The sequence below is a fragment of the Macaca mulatta genome, chromosome 9 (assembly GCF_049350105.2).
Source record: "Macaca mulatta isolate MMU2019108-1 chromosome 9, T2T-MMU8v2.0, whole genome shotgun sequence".
Taxonomy (NCBI): Eukaryota; Metazoa; Chordata; class Mammalia; order Primates; family Cercopithecidae; genus Macaca; species Macaca mulatta.
In genome coordinates, this window is record NC_133414.1 from 125,961,079 (window position 1) to 125,968,256 (window position 7,178).

The window sequence follows — 7,178 nt, forward strand, 5'->3', positions numbered from 1 at the left end:
ATTGTGTTAAAAGGTGGGGTCTTTAAGAAGTGATTCGGTCATGGGAGCTCCTTCCTAGTCAATGGGATTAAGGCCCTAGGAAAGGGGCTTCTCACAAATTTGGCATTTTTTTGCCTTTCTATCCCTTCCACCATTTGAGAACACAGCCTTCCAGGTGCCATCGTGGACACAAAGACAGGAACCTCGTCAGACTCTCAACCTGCTGGCACCTCAATCCTGGATTTTCCAGCCTCCCGAACTGGAATTTCTATTATTTATAAATGTCTATTATTTCTATAAATTTCTATTATTTATAAAGTACCTAGTCTCAGGTATTTTGTTATAACAGCACAAACAGACTAAAGATGCGTCCCCAGCTCATTTGGCTAATTTCACCTTGTTTAATTGGAGCCAGCAAAATGTTCCTCCTCTTCTGGTTGGTGGCCTTTTCAACCAAAAGTGTTTAGTCATCTAAAGAGCCAGGCAGGGCAGTGGGAGTGCTTTACCCACTCATGGACATCTTTGAAAGGTCCCCAGGACCTACCATCCACCACTTTGTCTGCCCCTGTCTGAGTGTCTATTGGCAGAGACCACCATGTCCTTGAGGAAAGCTGTCATGGCTTTATCTCCAGGGCTTTCCAAAGGTGGGGGTCTAACCTCATCTCTTCCTCTCCCCCAAAACCTGATGGTATTCATGGCTGCCTGAGGCTTCCCATTTATCACAGACTAATTGAACAGCTACTAGGTGCAAAGTACTGAGCTGGGGCCTGTATCTGCTATTGATATCTACAGTACATACAGGGTACTTACCACCCAGGTGGTGTCAATAAAGTGTTTTTGAATAAACTTATGACAAAACAGGTAGTATACAATTAAAAACATTGTTTGAATATACCACAAAACAATCAGGCTCTTAATATTCTTATGCAATTTGCCAAATAACTTATTGCTTCCAAGAGTTATTTACAAAGGGGCCAGGTGCAGTGGCTCACACCTGTAATCTCAGCATTTTGGGAGGCCGAGGTGGGCAGATCACTTGAGGCCAGAAGTCTGAGACCAGTTGGCCAGTATGGTGAAACCCCATCTATACTAAAAATACAAAAATTAGCCAGGAATGGTGGTGCACATCTGTAATCCCAGCTACTTGAGAGGCTGAGGCTTGAACTTAGGAGACAGAGGTTGCAGTGAGCTGAGATCACGCCACTGCACTCCAGCCTGGGCAACAGAGTGAGACTCTGCCCATCCCCACCAAAGAAAGTTATTTACAAAGAAAAAATTATGAAACAAGAGGGAAAGATGACAGAATTCATGCTGTTCAAGTGAAAGCAAGAAACAAGCTGGTTAATTGTAAAGGAAGATGTCCTGTTCTGGCGTGGTGATAAAAATAGAAATAATATATCGAAGGAAGAAAAAAGAGGGGAATAAAAGCTGTATTCAGGAAATAACTATGCGCTGAGAATATTCTTGGCCAAGAAAATTTGGAAAAATACACAATCCACATGTCAATCAATAATCAAGAATATAATGGCAGCATAATTTTTCATGCCATAATTTTTCATGTCAGTCCTTTTCTGGAGAGTGTGTGTGTGTGTGTGTGTGGGTGTGGGTGTGGGTGTATCTTTGTTCTGGGAAAGATGAAAAAGATACACACGGACTGTAAATGCAATCATAAAGAAAGCCAAGTATTCGGAGGCCTGGTTTTGTGGGGCCCACGTTCTGAACAGCACAAGTCTCTGTCAGCTTACTGATAGTGACCTGATTAAAAATGTGACCCAGTGGAAAAACTTCCCTGCTGCCAAACTAGTCACTGGAACTTTGATAAGAAGGTGACAATCTAGTGGTGGGTACAAGTTCAGAGACTCATTAAAATTCAAGGAGAAAAAAAAGTTAAAAAGGAAGAAAAAGTGGCAGATTAGTCATTCAGCCTTCTTAACACAACAAAATGGTTCCCGGTCTCTAATTTATATATATATATATATTCCAAAGCACCTCAAGTGATCATCACTAACAACGTATTAGTTCTAAATACAACAGACGATGTTTAGAGCCCATCTTCAGGCTGTATTGGCAGCATTTCTTACTGCTGATCGTCCCTTCTTCTGTGACAGTAGATAGCCCTCTCCTGCCTCTCTGCTGCTCCTTTGCCTTCTCCTCCATAGGCCCCTGTCCTTTAATTTTGGAGTTGCTTGGAGGTTCTGTCCTATCATCTCTCATCTCTCATCTCTCAATGCTATATACTGTTTTTTGTTGTTGTTGTTATTGTTGTTGTTGTTGTTTTGAGACAGAGTCTCCCTCTGTCACCCAGGCTGGAGTGCAGTGGCACAATCTTGGCTCACTTGCAACCTCCACTTCCCAGGCTCAAGCAATTCTCCTGTCTCAGCCTCCCAAGTGGATGGGATTACAGGTGCCTGCCACCACACCTGGCTAATTTTTGTATTTTCAGTAGAGACAGGGTTTCGCCATGTTGGCCAAGCTGGTCTGCAACTCCTGGCCTCAAGTGATCCACCCCCACTCAACCTCTCAAAGTGCTAGGATTACAGGCGTGAGCCTCCATGCCTGGCCTATAGTAGCCTATATACTCTTCTAGTAAAGTATTATTCACTCTCTGCCTAAAGGTACCATCTGTATGCTGAGGACCCCTAAGCCTATCCCTTGCCAAGATCTTCTAGACTTGGGCAGCCAACTCTTCACGGATTACCTTCCCTGGAATGAACACCAGGCAGGTCCAGAGTATCTACTTCTACCCACACTGGTCCTCTTGTCATGTTCAGTGAACAACCTGTGGTTCACCAGGCAACCTGGCTATACTTCTGAGCCGCATCCTTCATCATTTTTTCTTCTTAAGATCACAAATAATGGCTGGGCATGGTGGCTCAAGCCTGTAATCCCAGCACTTTTGGGAGGCCGAGACGGGCGGATCACGAGGTCAGGAGATCGAGACCATCCTGGCTAACGCGGTGAAACCCGTCTGTACTAAAAAATACAAACTAGCTGGGCGAGGTGGCGGGCGCCTGTAGTCCCAGCTACTTGGGAGGCTGAGGCAGGAGAATGGCGTAAACCCTGGAGGCAGAGCTTGCAGTGAGCTGAGATCCAGCCACTGCACTCCAGCCTGGGTGACAGAGCAAGACTCCGTCTCAAAGAAAAAAAAAAAAAGATCACAAATATTTCCTGAGTGTCAGTAATATGTGCTAGGATATATTGTGCCTGCACTGTGCTAGGCAGGCCCAGGACAGAGTAATAAACAAAGTCAAAGTAGTCCTTGCCCTCATGGAGCTTATAGCCTTGGAGCCTTCTTCACTCCCGCCAAGACTGCCAACCCTCTGCGCTGTTCTTCAGACAGTCCTCTTCTCTCTAACCTGACTGCTGCTTTCCTGTTTTAAGTATCCATCATTTCTTGCCTTGATTGACTTCATAGCCTCCTAATTATTTTTCTGATTCCAAGCTCGCCTTTGAAAGCCATTTCCACAAATCTGCCTAAAAACAATCTTATCATACCACTGCTGCTAAACATACTTCACTGGCTCCTCGCTGCTCTTAGGATAAGGGCAAAACTCCTCAGTACGTGGCTAAAAAGAAGGTTGGACAAAGGCCCATAGGAGCTCTGGGAAGGAAGACACTGTGTTGTCCCTTCAAACCTGAAGTCTTTTGATATTCATTCAACATTGTTAACCAGGAAACACTGGTTCTATTAATAAAAATGGTATATCCATTTATATCTAAAGTTAGGAATTGACTGTGTGCATGAACTCTTAACAGCATCTTTTTAAAGTTGTGTGCTTCATACACGTATAAAAATTGAGTCTTGCTCTACATATGATATATTGTCATAGATGTCGTTCCATGTCATTAAGCATTCTTCTACTGCATCATTTTAATGACTACAGAGTATTTATTTATTTATTTATTTTGAGATGGAGTCTCACTCTGTTGCCCAGGCTGGAGTGCAGTGGCACAATCTCAGCTCACTGCAACCTCCGCCTCCCAGGTTCAAGCCATTCTCCTGCCTCAGCCTCCCGAGTAGCTGGGATTAAAGGTACACACCACCGTGCCTGGCTAATTTTTGTATTTTTAGTAAAGATGGGGTTTTGCCATGTTGGCCAGGCTGGTCTGGAACTCCTGACCTCAAGTGATGCACCTACCTTGGCCTCCCAAAGTGCTGCCATTACAGGCATGAAGCCACTGTGCGCAGCCTCTTAATTATTTCTTAAATTTGGTCTTTTCCAAAATAATATATGCACAAGTTTAAAAATCTAATAGTATCAAAAATTTTTTAAAAATAGCACTCTGTCTCACCTGTTCTCACTTCAGCCCTGATCCCCAGAAGCAACCACTTAAGACTATTTTAGCTGTCGCTTTTCCTAATGTAACTCTGTATGTCTGAACAGTATGAGTATGTCACTTTTTACTGATTTATTTATCTACTGACCTCCCATCTACTGAATTCCCTGTTTGATGTAGTCAATCATGCAGCGAATATATATTGCGCACCCACTATGTGCCAGGCACTGTTCCAGGCATTAGGACTCCAGCAATGAGCAAAACAACAAGGTCACTGCATTCATGAAACTTAAATTCCAGGAGAAAGACAAGTAAAAAGCAAATAATGAAATAAAACAATTCCATATACTGCTATGTGCTATCAAGAAAATAAAAGAGAATGGTAGAGATTTAACCGCCTGACTTTCAGTAGGGTGGTCAGAAATATTTCTCTAAGGTGATGTCAGAGCCGAGCCCCTAAATGATAAGCAGGTTCTGCCATGTGAAGCTCTCTGGGAAGTGCCGTGACAGGCATCAGCACATGTAACAGAGACCCTCTAACAATGGCATAAGCAAGTACGTTTATTATTTGTCTCATGGAGTAGCCTGAGAATAGGCCATCCAGGGACCCAGGCTCCTTCGGTCCTTCATCTGGAAGGTGCCCTGTGGCTCCACCACCTCCATGTTCCAAACAGCAAGATGGAGGAAGAAGGAGAAGGGCAGTTCTCTATAAGGACACAATTCAGTAATTTCCCATCTCTTCTGCTCACATCTTTTTGGCCAGACCTTAGTCACATAAGCACACCTAGCTACAAGAGAAACTTGAAATGTAATTTCTATTCTGGGCAGCTACATGCTAAGCGAAAATTCTGTTACTGTGGAAGAGGAGGGGAACACGATGGGGAACCAACTGATTTTCTGCCAAAAGAACATTTTATACAGAGGAAAGATTGAAGGCAAAGGCTCCGAGGAAGGAAAGAACTTGACTTGTTAAAGAGAAAGAACTGCCTCTAGAGGCGTTGCAGACGTGGCTGCTGTGTCACATTTGTGTCATTAGGTGGCAGCGGCTATGTCGACGCTCAGTGTTCTGCCCTGTGAATGTTCGAATGTTTAATAGTCTGACACTCCTGTTTTGTGGACTTGGCATCTGTTTTCCTTCACTGGTATCTGGGAGAGAGGGCGGGCCTCGTGAGTGGGCTTTCTGACCCTCGCGCTGGGCTGGGCTGGCCACTAGGGGTCTGAAGGGACAGTGGGAAGGTAGAGGGTGCCTTCACCAGGAGCAGCCTTCATTAGTGAGTTTTAAGAGACTGTGAGAGGATCGATCAGGTCTGGTGTGTGCTGGTCCATGCTGCACACTGTGTCAGGATCACGAAGGGCAGGACTGGGGAAGGGTTTGCTGGTGTCTCTGTTAATAGCAGTAACGGCAGCCACTTTATTGTGTTCTTGATTCTGTGCCAAGCATTCTTGTTATTTAAGGAAAAAAAAGAGAGAGAGAGAGAAAGAGAAGGCCAGGTCACTGAACAGAGGTTAAAGAAGCAGAGAGTGGGAGAATCTTAGATCAGGTAGCGGATAGGACTGAACAATGTGGAGATTTTAAAACCAGGCTAAGGAATTTCCATGGGACAGTTTTCAGCGGGGAACTGATTCAACCATTCTCTCTCATATCTACCTCTTTCCCATTTCTTAATAGCATTACAGCCTTAATTTTGACTAAATTATTAATCACTGTTTACATGGTGGATCCAGAACATCTGAGACGGGTCTCAGTTAATTCAGAAAGGGTTTTTTTGGTTGGTTTTTTTTTTTTTTTTTTTGCCACGATTGAGGACACGGGCCCATGACACAGCCTCAGGAAGTCCTGACAACGTGTGCCCAAGGTGATCAGGGCACAGCTTGGTTTTACACATTTTAAGGAGACAGGAGACATTAATCAATATACACAAGAAGTACATTGGTTCAGTCTGGAAAGGTGGGACCACTTGAAGCAAAGGCAGGAAGACTCAAATTGGGGAATGGGCTTCCAGGTCACAGATAGGGGAGAGACAAATGGTTGTATTCTTTTGAGTTTCTGATGAGCCTTTCCAAAGAAGGCAATCAGATATGCATCTACCTCAGTGAGCAGAGGGATGACTGAGTAGAATGGGAGGCAGGTGTGCCCTAAGCAGCTCCCAGTTTGAGTTTTTCCTTTAGCTTAGTGATTTTGGGGGCCCAAGATATTTTCTTTTCACAACTTCATCATTAGTATATAAATATTGTTCATTGTGGAAAAAAATAGTATGCTGAGATTACATTTCTTTTTCTATACAACTCTTAGCTTGCCTCAAGTTAATAATATCCTTTGTTTCTCACACACAGACAAAACTACAGGATAAGTGACTTGATAGGTGATGTGGTGGGGAATCGGGAATGAATTGAATTTGTGTGCATATCAGCTTCAACTCACTCCAGACTGTCCATTATGCCACCTATCCGTCACTTATTCTGTAGTTTTTTCCTGTCTTCTGAAATCTAGTTGAAATATCTCATCGATTGATGTCTCCTCTACCATCTTATCCTTGTGAACATATTCCTTTTTAGTATCTTCCCTGCCATGTTAATGAATCTTGGCATGAGAGGAGGAAAATAAGCATTATCTATGTACCAATTTAACTGAAATTATATTAATATTTTAGCTTAAGAATTCTCCCATTTAACAATGACTGTTGACCTTGTAACATACCTTATGAGACTCCCTTTTGACATTTTTGTGAGGCTACAGAAAAGATTTAAATGGTTTCCATATGTCTTTGTGAAATGGTTGTTCCTTTGAATATGACTGAATGACAGAAGGAGATGATGAGGTGGCTTGGTTTTAATGGGGCTGTCTTTCTCCTTAATATTCAACTTCCAGCTTTGACTTCACCTCTACCCACACCATTCTCCTTCCCCAGCAATGAATTATG

At 43.3% G+C, this 7,178-nt stretch overlaps 1 non-coding gene across 1 annotated transcript; it reads left to right on the forward strand.

Moving 5' to 3' along the window:
- Window positions 1-5,239: 5,239 nt before the first annotated feature.
- LOC114670224 (small nucleolar RNA SNORA17) lies at window positions 5,240-5,362 on the forward strand. Its single transcript, XR_003719706.2, has one exon. It is a non-coding gene; the product is annotated as a small nucleolar RNA SNORA17 (small nucleolar RNA).
- The last annotated feature ends 1,816 nt before the right edge of the window (window positions 5,363-7,178 follow it).